Source organism: Bufo gargarizans, chromosome 2 (assembly GCF_014858855.1).
Source record: "Bufo gargarizans isolate SCDJY-AF-19 chromosome 2, ASM1485885v1, whole genome shotgun sequence".
Taxonomy (NCBI): domain Eukaryota; kingdom Metazoa; phylum Chordata; class Amphibia; order Anura; family Bufonidae; genus Bufo; species Bufo gargarizans.
Genome location: NC_058081.1, coordinates 172008078 through 172021070, shown reverse-complemented (window position 1 = coordinate 172021070; position 12993 = coordinate 172008078). Strand labels below are relative to the sequence as shown.

At 43.4% G+C, this 12993-nt stretch overlaps 1 protein-coding gene across 2 annotated transcripts in view; it reads right to left on the bottom strand.

Annotated features, from left to right (window-relative positions):
• The window catches only part of LOC122929657 (tetratricopeptide repeat protein 24-like), an 87228-nt gene extending 85713 nt beyond the window's left edge, over positions 1 to 1515 (bottom strand). For both annotated transcript variants that reach the window (XM_044283290.1, XM_044283291.1), the window contains exon 1: positions 1440 to 1515. The gene's annotated coding sequence lies outside the window, so the exon portion shown is untranslated. The remainder of the gene's footprint in view (positions 1 to 1439) is intronic.
• Between the last annotated feature and the right edge of the window lie 11478 nt (positions 1516 to 12993).

The following is a 12993-nucleotide window of genomic DNA, read 5'->3' as shown; positions in this document are numbered from 1 at the left end:
CAATTAAAAAAATAAACATTATAGGCATCGGCACGTTAAAAAATGTCCATACTATTAAAATATAAAAATATTTATTCCATGAGTCGAATTGTGTAATGGAAGAAAACATCAAAATTTCAGATTTGCCATTTTTTTTTCACTTCATCTCCCCCCCCAAAAATGTAATAAATAGTGAACAAAAAGTTGTACATACTCCAATATGGTATCAATAAAAACTACAGATTGTCCCACAAAAAATTAGCCCCCGCACAGCTCAGAGAACATAAAAATAATAGAGTTATAAGGGTCTTTATATAGTGATTAAAATACAAAATTCAAGAAAAAACAAATACATGTGGTATTTCTGTAATCTTACTGCTCCAAAAAATGTAAGTAACAATTTAGTTTTACCTTATTGGAAATGCTGTAAAAATAAAACCCATAAACTGTGGCAGAATTTTTTAAAATATTTTTTTTATATAATTCCACCCCATTCGAAATTATTTTCCCACTACCTTGTATGCAATAGTAAATGGTGCCATTAGAACGTACAAATTGTCCTGCAAAAAACAAGCTGTATAGGGCCATGTGAATGGAAAAATAAAAAAAAGTTATGACTCTGGGAAGGCTGGGAGTAAGAAAAATTGCCTGGTCCTGAAGAGGTTCACAAATATGGAGCAGCACTTCTCAGAGCACTTTACTCTTTCATCTTGCATTGACTCTGCTTGACTTTTCCAGGGTAGCGAATACAGATACCATATACTGTTTCTATGGATCCATACTCCGCCTTCTGGAAAAGCATGGCAGAGTCGATGAAAGCCAAAGGTGTAGAGGGTTCAACTTCTGAGAAGAGTTGCTGCACTTTCATGGTTTCAGTTGAGGTATTCACATTTGGGACATGTATGGCATATTGATTATTGATAGGATATGCTATAAATGTCCAACAGAGTTGGCAGGATGTATCTATCTATCTATCTCTCTATGATAAAAAAATAAAAATGAACAAATAATAAAAAGTTTCACGGCACATCCAAAGTAAAGCGTGTGTTTATTCACCAGAAAGCTACGTTTCAGTCCTCTCAATGGGACCTTTCTCAAGTAGCGACATATTAATCTATCTATCCATCTATCTGTATTAAATGTATTGTTTTTAGCAACATACCAGTGGACCTCTTTAATGCAGTTATTGAGAACACTAAGCATTGCCAGTATTAATAATTGAGTGAATGATAAACTCTTCTAGACTGAATGATGTAACTATTATTGTCAATTACATCAAGAAAGCTTTTTGGTTACCAGTGATATAAAATGAGTTACAATATGTTTGTCAACATGACAGATATCATTCTGGAAGCCATTTTGGATGTCATTTTGAGTTCATTTGTACATAATTCAGTTCATGCATTCTGTAGCTTCTATACTTTTAATGTTATTATGAATAATGATGAATTTGCACTTACCCTAAAATCTGCCTCACATACAGAGTTGAGATATCTCAGCTATACCCAGAGCCCTGTATTGTCAGGTTCTTCAGCGCTGCCTCACTCTATGAATGCAGTGTTTGGCATTGCTACCTTAGTAACTTGGAAGCAGCAGAACAATGGAGAAGAAGGCATACCTGTCCGAGGAGCGGGCGGTCACTTGGATGTTTGTTTTCAGTGGTTTATGCCTATGTAGTAATGTGTGAGTAAAACTGGTACGTCACATGAAAATCTCATACAACATTTCAACAATGAATATGCCAATACATTCCTATGGACTGCAATGTCATATCACAAATTCCAGCAATCTACCAATATCAAGTGTCCTATAACTGAGTTACCGAGTCTAAAGACAAATTTCCAGCAAAAAATATAACCCTTAAAATACAATATACTTTATTTTATCTTCTAAAAAGCAATATTCCAATATAACTAAAGTGACGGTCAAAACCAATCTAATGTATGCAATGTATTTCAATAGATGCTAAATGATGATAGAGGTACATATCTAGGTATAGGGTGGGGAATACTTTCCCTAAAGTTACCCTATGATTAGACTCAGCCCAGAGACGACCCCTGATGGTGGCGACTCTCTGTCCTTGTACCTGGGCTATAACACCCTAGACGGCACTAATGGGTCCTCATACCCCTATACACCCTTACTGACCCTGGATGGGTCAGCATATTCCAACGCGTTTCACCCAGACTATGGGTTCCTCAGGGGGTCAATAAAATGGGTGGATCACATTTAAACACAAAAAAACACAAAAACTAAAAGTAATACGATAAAGGAAATATATATATAGATACAGATACATAGGTGTATGGATATAAAGATAAGAAAAAATAGAGGTGAAGAAGGATCATCCAGAAATATCCTGAGCGGTCAATTCAGATGAAAGAGACTTATTAGCGTACAGTCATATCTAATGCGGCTAATATGTGCCAAAGAGGACAATGCACCAGTCCCACAAAGGTCCAATGGGCAGGCGGGGCTTATCACGAATCTAAAAAGTGAAACAAAAAAGCAAACCCTCAGAACAAGCTAATTAAACTCAGCCTCATATATAGCAAAAACAGAGGGTGTCACTTACATGGAAAATAGACAGTTGTCAAATGGTCAATAATGTCCAAAACATATAACTCTAGATATTGAGGACAATTAAACCAGATAGACCAGTAGACCGGGATTGCCTGAAATAATTGAGCAGGGATCCATGTATACTGACGCCAGGATGGAAGCCTTTTTTTAAGGATTAAATGGGATGTCTGTCTACAAGACCCAGATATCTACAACCAAAGGAAAGTCAGCAGACTCTCTCTCCAACTACAGTTGCAAGAAAAAGTATGTGAACCCTTTGGAATGATATGGATTTCTGAACAAATTGGTCATAAAATGTGATCTGATCTTCATCTAACTCACAACAATAGACAATCACAGTCTGCCTAAAATAAAAACACACAAAGAATTAAATGTTTTTATTGAGCACACCATGTAAACATTCACAGTGCAGGTGGAAAAAGTATGTGAACCCTTGGATTTAATAACTGGTTGAACCTCCTTTTGCAGCAATAACTTCAACCAAATGTTTCCTGTAGTTGCAGATCAGACGTGCACAATGGTCAGGAGTAATTCTTGACCATTCCTCTTTACAGAACTGTTTCAGTTCAGCAATATTCTTGGGATGTCTGGTGTGAATCGCTTTCTTGAGGTCATGCCACAGCATCTCAATCGGGTTGAGGTCAAGACTCTGACTGGCCCACTCCAGAAGGCGTATTTTCTTCTGTTTAAGCCATTCTGTTGTTGATTTACTTCTATGCTTTGGGTCGTTGTCCTGTTGCAACACCCATCAGATGGCCTTAACCACCTCCCGACCGCTGTACGCAGATATGCGTCCGGGAGGTGGTTGCTTTACTCCTCCTGGACGCATATACGCGTCATCTTGCGAGACGCGAGATTTCCTGTGAACGCGCGCACACAGGAACGGAAGGTAAGCGAGTGGATCTCCAGCCTGCCAGCGGCGATCGCTCGCTGGCAGGCTGGAGATCCGAATTTTTTAACCCCTAACAGGTATATTAGACGCTGTTTTCATAACAGCGTCTAATATACCTCCTACCTGGTCCTCTGGTGGTCCCTTTTGTTAGGATCGACCACCAGAGGACACAGGTAGGTCAGTAAAGTCGCACCAAACACTACACTACACTACACCCCCCCCGTCACTTATTAACCCTTTATGAACCCCTGATCACCCATAATCACCCCATATAAACTCCCTGATCACCCCCCTGTCATTGATCACACCCCTGTCATTGATCACCCCCCTGTCAGGCTCCGTTCAGACGTCCGTATGATTTTTACGGATCCACGGATACATGGATCGGATCCGCAAAACGCATACGGACGTCTGAATGGAGCCTTACAGGGGGGTGATCAATGACAGGCGGGTGATCACCCATTAACACTCCCTGATCACCCCCTGTCATTGATCACCCCCCTGTCATTGATCACCCCCCTGTAAGGCTCCATTCAGACGTCCGCATGATTTTTACGGATCCATGGATACATGGATCGGATCCGCAAAACACATGCGGACGTCTGAATGGAGCCTTACAGGGGGGTGATCAATGACAGGCGGGTGATCACCCATATACACTCCCTGATCACCCCCCTGTCATTGATCACCCCCTGTCATTGATCACCCCCCTGTAAGGCTCCATTCAGACGTCCGCATGTGTTTTGTGGATCCGATCCATGTATCCATGGATCCGTAAAAATCATGCGGACGTCTGAATGGAGCCTTACAGGGGGGGTGATCAGTGACAGGGGGGTGATCACCCTGATCACCCCCTGTCATTGATCACCCCCCTGTAAGGCTCCATTCAGACGTCCGCATGTGTTTTGTGGATCTGATCCATGTATACATGGATCCGTAAAAATCATGCGGACGTCTGAATGGAGCCTTACAGGGGGGGTGATCAGTGACAGGGGGGGTGATCACCCTGATCACCCCCTGTCATTGATAACCCCCCTGTAAGGCTCCATTCAGACGTCCGCATGTGTTTTGTGGATCCGATCCATGTATCCATGGATCCGTAAAAATCATGCGGACATCTGAATGGAGCCTTACAGGGGGGGTGATCAGTGACAGGGGGGTGATCACCCTGATCACCCCCTGTCATTGATCACCCCCCTGTAAGGCTCCATTCAGACGTCCGCATGTGTTTTGTGGATCCGATCCATGTATCCATGGATCCGTAAAAATCATGCGGACGTCTGAATGGAGCCTTACAGGGGGGGTGATCAGTGACAGGGGGGTGATCACCCTGATCACCCCCTGTCATTGATAACCCCTCTGTAAGGCTCCATTCAGACGTCCCCATGTGTTTTGTGGATCCGATCCATGTATCTATGGATCTGTAAAAATCATGCGGACGTCTGAATGGAGCCTTACAGGGGGAGTGATCAGTGACAGGGGGGTGATCAGGGAGTCTATATGGGTCACCCCCCTGTCATTGATCACCCCCCTGTCATTGATCACCCCCCTGTCATTGATCACCCCCTGTAAGGCTCCATTCAGACATTTTTTTGGGCCCCTAAATTGCCAGGGCAGTATAACTACGCCACAAGTGACCCCATTTTGGAAAGAAGACACCCCAAGGTATTCCGTGAGGGGCACGGCGAGTTCCTAGAATTTTTTATTTTTTGTCACAAGTTAGCGGAAAATGATGATTTTTCTTTTTTTTTCTTTTTTCCTTACAAAGTCTCATATTCCACTAACTTGCGACAAAAAATAAAAAATTCTAGGAACTCGCCGTGCCCCTCACGGAATACCTTGGGGTGTCTTCTTTCCAAAATGGGGTCACTTGTGGCGTAGTTATACTGCCCTGGCAATTTAGGGGCCCAAATGTGTGAGAAGAACTTTGCAATCGAAATGTGTAAAAAAGGACCGGTGAAATCCGAAAGGTGCACTTTGGAATATGTGCCCCTTTGCCCACCTTGGCTGCAAAAAAGTGTCACACATGTGGTATCGCCGTACTCAGGAGAAGTTGGGGAATGTGTTTTGGGGTGTCATTTTACATATACCCATGCTGGGTGAGAGAAATATCTTGGCAAAAGACAACTTTTCCAATTTTTTTATACAAAGTTGGCATTTGACCAAGATATTTTTCTCACCCAGCATGGGTATATGTAAAATGACACCCCAAAACACATTCCCCAACTTCTCCTGAGTACGGCGATACCATATGTGTGACACTTTTTTGATGCAAAGGTGGGCAAAGGGGCACATATTCCAAAGTGCACCTTTTGGATTTCACCGGTCATTTTTTACACATTTTGATTGCAAAGTACTTCTCACACATATGGGCCCCTAAATTGCCAGGGCAGTATAACTACGCCACAAGTGACCCCATTTTGGAAAGAAGACACCCCAAGGTATTCCGTGAGGGGCACGGCGAGTTCCTAGAATTTTTTATTTTTTGTCACAAGTTAGCGGAAAATGATGATTTTTCTTTTTTTTTCTTTTTTCCTTACAAAGTCTCATATTCCACTAACTTGCGACAAAAAATAAAAAATTCTAGGAACTCGCCGTGCCCCTCACGGAATACCTTGGGGTGTCTTCTTTCCAAAATGGGGTCACTTGTGGCGTAGTTATACTGCCCTGGCAATTTAGGGGCCCAAATGTGTGAGAAGAACTTTGCAATCAAAATGTGTAAAAAATGACCGGTGAAATCCAAAAGGTGCACTTTGGAATATGTGCCCCTTTGCCTACCTTTGCATCAAAAAAGTGTCACACATCTGGTATCGCCGTACTCAGGAGAAGTTGGGGAATGTGTTTTGGGGTGTCATTTTACATATACCCATGCTGGGTGAGAGAAATATCTTGGCAAAAGACAACTTTTCCAATTTTTTTATACAAAGTTGGCATTTGACCAAGATATTTTTCTCACCCAGCATGGGTATATGTAAAATGACACCCCAAAACACATTCCCCAACTTCTCCTGAGTACGGCAATACCAGATGTGTGACACTTTTTTGCAGCTAAGGTGGGCAAAGGGGCACATATTCCAAAGTGCACCTTTCGGATTTCACCGGTCATTTTTTACACATTTCGATTGCATAGTTCTTCTCACACATTTGGGCCCCTAAATTGCCAGGGCAGTATAACTACCCCACAAGTGACCCCATTTTGGAAAGAAGACACCCCAAGGTATTCCGTGAGGGGCATGGCGAGTTCCTAGAATTTTTTATTTTTTGTCGCAAGTTAGTGGAATATGAGACTTTGTAAGAAAAAAATAAAAATAAAAAATCATCATCATTTTCCGCTAACTTGTGACAAAAAATAAAAAGTTCTATGAACTCACTATGCCCATCAGCGAATACCTTAGGGTGTCTACTTTCCGAAATGGGGTCATTTGTGGGGTTTTTCTACTGTCTGGGCATTGTAGAACCTCAGGAATCATGACAGGTGCTCAGAAAGTCAGAGCTGCTTCAAAAAGCAGAAATTCACATTTTTGTACCATAGTTTGTAAACGCTATAACTTTTACCCAAACCATATTTTTTTTTTGCCCAAACATTTTTTTTTTATCAAAGACATGTAGAACTATAAAGTTAGCGAAAAATTTATATATGGATGTCGTTTTTTTTGCAAAATTTTACATCTGAAAGTGAAAAATGTCATTTCTTTGCAAAAAAATCGTTACATTTTGATTAATAACAAAAAAAGTAAAAATGTCAGCAGCAATAAAATACCACCTAATGAAAGCTCTATTAGTGAGAAGAAAAGGAGGTAAAATTCATTTGGGTGGTAAGTTGCATGACCGAGCGATAAACGGTGAAAGTAGTGTAGTGCCGAAGTGTAAAAAGTGCTCTGGTCATGAAGGGGATTTCAGCTAGCGGGGCTGAAGTGGTTAAAGAGGACCTTTCACCGATCCTGACATTGTGAACTAAGTATACAGACATGGAGAGCGGCGCCCGGGGATCTCACTGCACTTACTATTATCCCTGGGTGTCGCTCTGTTCTCCCGCTATGCCCTCCGGTATCTTCGGTCACTAAGTTATAGTAGGCGGAGTCTGCCCTTGTTCTGCTGTAGCACTGGCCAATCGCATCGCAGAGCTCACAGCCTGGGAGAAAATAACCTCCTAGGCTGTGAGCTCTGCGCTGCAATTGGCCAGAGCTACAGCAGAACAAGGGCAGACTCCGCCTACTATAACTTAGTGACCAAAATCTCTGCCTACTATAACTTAGTGACCGAAGATACCGGAGGGCATAGCGGGAGAATGGAGTGGTGCCCAGGGATAATAGTAAGTGCAGTGAGATCCCCGAGCGCCGCTCTCCATGTCTGTATACTTAGTTCACAATGTCAGGATCGGTGGAAGGTCCTCTTTAAGTTCTCCTGCAAAATGTCCTGATAAACTTGGGAATTCATTTTTCCTTCGATGATAGCAATCCGTCCAGGCCCTGACGCAGCAAAGCAGCCCCAAAACATGATGCCCCAACCACCATACTTCACAGTTGGGATGAGGTTTTGATGTTGGTGTGCTGTGCCTCTTTTTCTCCACACATAGTGTTGTGTGTTTCTTCCAAACAACTCAACTTTGGTTTCATCTGTCCACAGAATATTTTGCCAGAACTGCTGTGGAACACCCAGGTGCTCTTGTGCAAACTTTAAACGTGCAGCAATGGTTTTTTTTGACAGCAGTGGCTTCCTCTGTGGTATCCTCCCATGAAATCTATTCTTGTTTAGTGTTTTACGTATCGTAGATTCGCTAACAGGGATGTTAGTATATGCCAGAGACTTTTGTAAGTCTTTAGCTGCCACTCTAGGATTCTTCTTCACCTCACTGAGCAGTCTGCGCTGTGCCCTTTCAGTTATCTTTACAGGACGGCCACTCCATGGGAGAGTAGTAGCAGTGCTAAACTTTCTCCATTTATAGACAATTTGTCTTACTGTGGACTGATGAACAGCAAGGCTTTTGGAGATACTTTTATGACCCTTTCCAGCTTTATGCAAGTCAACAATTCTTAATCGTAGGTCTTCTGAGAGCCTTTTTGTGCGAGGCATCATTCACATCAGGCAATGCTTCTTGTGAAAAGTAAACCCAGAACTGGTGTGTGTTTTTTATAGGGCAGGGCAGCTGTAACCAACACCTCCAATCTCATTGATTGGACTCCAGTTGGCTGACACTTCACTCCAATTAGCTCTTGGAGATGTCTTTAATCTAGGGGTTCCCGTACTTTTTCTACCTGCACTGTGAATGTTTACATGGTGTGTTCAATAAAAACATGGTAACATCTAATTCTTTGTGTGTTATTAATTTAAGCAAACTATGATTGTCTATTGTTGTGAGTTAGATGAAGATCAGATCACATTTTATGACCAATTTGTGCAAAAATCCATATCATTCCAAAGGGTTCACATACTTTTTTTTGCAACTGTATCTCATAATGCACTGCATGGCCCCGTGGGCCAGATTTACTTACATATGCCGTTCAATTAATCTCATGACCGCTCAACAAGATCCTCCATCTCAGATGTATATTCGAATAAGACACACTGTGTCCCATTTAAATAGAGCAGAGTGCTTACATGCATTCCCGCCTTGCAGCACCCATGAATAAAGCGAGAGTGCCAGCCCTGATACTTCCGGTCACATGCATGTGTGTTCCACCCGATGTGTGCTCAAATGCTGAGAAAGGGGACAGCCTTATTAGGCAGGGTTGTATATATTACCCATCATGGATATAGATATAGGGTATATATATGGGAGAGAGGACCCCATATTAGAATGGTGTTATGGGCAGCATTAGTGATAACCTATTCATCCATTCGGCAAGTACATATAGGGTGTACCAGAACAAACGGACCCTCTATTAATGCCATATCTTGAACAACAGTCAGTTCGTCAATATATGATTACATTTACCACCATCCCATATCGGTGATAGTAGACCTCCCATCAAAACAAAACTTCTTAATGCACTCAATGTACCCAACAGGGACACAGCTATAGCCACAAGTTCTTCATTTATAAAAGAGAAAATTGGATAATTCAAATACTTTTCCACACTTATCTTAATCGTCACGAAACCCCCAAAAGACGCCTAAAGGTTTATAAAACAATTAGTGTGTCTGGAGGAATTATGTTTTCCTCCGACATTTCGATATAGAACCATTTGGATGCTTCCTGCATCACAGGCCTAATTAGGGACCTAGTAACCGGTTCACTGACAAAGGCCTCATGCACACGACAGTTTTTTTTCACGGTCCGCAAAAACGGGGTCCGTGGGTCCGTGATCCGTGACCGTTTTTTGTCCGTGGGTCTTCCTTGATTTTTGGAGGATCCACGGACATGAAAAAAAAGTCGTTTTGGTGTCCGCCTGGCCGTGCGGAGCCAAACGGATCCGTCCTGAATTACAATGCAAGTCAATGGGGACGGATCCGTTTGATGTTGACACAATATGGTGCCATTTCAAACGGATCCGTCCCCATTGACTTTCAATGTAAAGTCTGGAGTTCTTTTATACCATCGGATTGGAGTTTTCTCCAATCCGATGGTATATTTTAACTTGAAGTGTCCCCATCACCATGGGAACGCCTCTATGTTAGAACATACTGTCGGATATGAGCTACTTCGTGAACCTCAGATCCGACAGTATATTCTAACACAGAGGCGTTCCCATGGTGATGGGGACGCTTCAGGTTAGAATACACTACAAACTTTGTACAAGACTGCCCCCTGCTGCCTGGCAGCACCCGATCTCTTACTGGGGGATATGATAGCACAATTAACCCCTTTAGGTGCGGCACCTAAAGGGGTTAATTGTACTATCATATTCCCCTGTAAGAGATCAGGGCTGCCAGGCAGCAGGGGGCAGCCCCCCCCTCCCCAGTTTGAATATCGTTGGTGGCACAGTGTGCCCCCACCATCGCCCCCCCTCCCTCCCTCTATTGTATTAAATCGTTGGTGGCACAGTGTGCCAACCACCATCGGCCCCCCTCCCTCCCTCTATTGTATTAAATCGTTGGTGGCACAGTGTGCCAACCACCATCGCCCCCCCCCTCCCTCTATAGCAGTAACATTGGTGGCAGTGTGCGGTCTCAACAGTAGAAGATTCATACTTACCTGCTTGCTGCTGCGATGTCTGTGTCCGGCCGGGAGCTCCTCCTACTGGTAAGTGAAAGGTCTGTGCGGCGCATTGCTAAAGAACTGTCACTTACCAGTAGGAGGAGCTCCCGGCCGGACACAGACATCGCAGCAGCAAGCAGGTAAGTATGAATCTTCCACTGTTGAGACCGCACACTGCCACCAATGTTACTGCTATAGAGGGGGGGGGGGGGGCGATGGTGGTTGGCACACTGTGCCACCAACGATTTAATACAATAGAGGGAGGGAGGGGGGCCGATGGTGGTTGGCACACTGTGCCACCAACGATTTAATACAATAGAGGGAGGGAGGGGGGCCGATGGTGGTTGGCACACTGTGCCACCAACGATTTAATACAATAGAGGGAGGGAGGGGGGGGCGATGGTGGGGGCACACTGTGCCACCAACGATATTCAAACTGGGGGGGGGTCTGCCCCCTGCTGCCTGGCAGCCCTGATCTCTTACAGGGGAATATGATAGTACAATTAACCCCTTTAGGTGCCGCACCTGAAGGGGTTAATTGTGCTATCATATCCCCCTGTAAGAGATCGGGTGCTGCCAGGCAGCAGGGGGCAGTCTTGTACAAAGTTTGCAGTGTATTCTAACTAGAAGCGTCCCCATCACCATGGGAACGCTTCTGTGTTAGAATATACTGTCGGAAATGAGTTTTCACGAAGTGAAAACTTAGATCAGAAAAAGCTTTTATGCAGACGGATCTTCGGATCCGTCTGTATGAAAGCAACCTACGGCCACGGATCACGGACACGGATGCCAATCTTGTGTGCATCCGTGTTCTTTCACGGACCCATTGACTTGAATGGGTCCGTGAACCGTTGTCCGTCAAAAAAATAGGACAGGTCATATTTTTTTGACGGACAGGATACACGGATCACGGCCTCGGCTGCAAAACGGTGCATTCTCCGATTTTTCCACGGACCCATTGAAAGTCAATGGGTCCGCGAAAAAAAAACGGAAAACGGCACAACGGCCACGGATGCACACAACGGTCGTGTGCATGAGGCCAAATACAGATAATTGAAAAAAGTGACAGACCAAGAGACTATGAAGAAGAGAGGGGTAACTGAGAAAGAAGGGAGAGAGAGGGGAGTGGAGCGACCAATATCTAAAGTCCCTCACAGAAAGCAACTGAAAGTTAATCTATTATTACTGCCCACAAGTGACTGTGACCAAAATCGATAGATCCACTCAGATCCCCCCTTCTAGGTGACAGTGGTACCAAATCCAGAACAGAAAACTTGAGAGCCCTTGGATCACCGCCATGTGGCTCCTGAATATGGCATGCTACAGGCATGATGTTTTTCTTGTAAACGTCATTGACATGCTCACACACCCTTCTTCTCAATTCCCTAATGGTTTTGCCAATATAATCCTTAGGGCATGGGCATTGGCAGATGTAGATGACTCCTCTACTCCTACAGTTCACAAACTCCCTGACTTGAAAAACCTGGTTAGTTACCGAACAAGTGACTATTTTCGAGGTGGAGATGAATTCACAGGCCTTGCAAGACCCGCACCGACATGCCTGTTGGTCTGCGGTCAAGCCAGGTACCGGCTGGAGTGGTAGGAGCGTAGTGGCTATGCACCAACCGATCCCTTAGACTCCTCCCTCTCTGATATGTAATGTTCGGGTAGTTAGTCACTACGTCCGATAAGTCAGGGTCCATAGAAAGAATGGACCAATATTTATTTAAGACTTCCTTTATTTGTGCATTACCTGCATCAAAGGTAGATATCAGCCTGTTTCACTGCATTCTCTTGTTTGGGTACCAATAGGCTTGTGCGATCCAGTTGAAGCGTATGTTTAAATGCATCTTTCAGGGTTGACTGTGGGTACCCTCTATCACCGCTCAGGTTATATCTGGATGATCTTCTTTACCTATATTTTTTCTTATCTTTATATCCATACGGCTATGTATATGTATCTATATATACAGTGCCTTGCAAAAGTATTCACCCCCCTTGACTTTTTTCGTATTTTGTTACATTACAGCCTTAAGTTTAATGTTTTGTTAATCAGAATTTTATGTGATGGATCAGAACACAATAGTCTAACTGAAATGGAAAAAAATATATTAATAAATCTATTGTTTAGAAATAGAAAACAGAAAATTGGCATGTGCGTATGCATTCACCCCTTTGTTAGGAAGCCCATAAAAAGCTCTGGTGCAACCAATTACCTTCAGAAGTCACATAATTAGTGAAATGATGTCACCTATGTGCAATCTAAGTGTCACATGATCTGTCATTACATATACACACCTTTTTTTATAGGCCCCAGAAGGTGCAACAGCTAAGCAAGAGGCATCACTAACTAAACACTGCCATTAAGACCAAGGAACTTTCCGAACAGGCAAGGGACAAT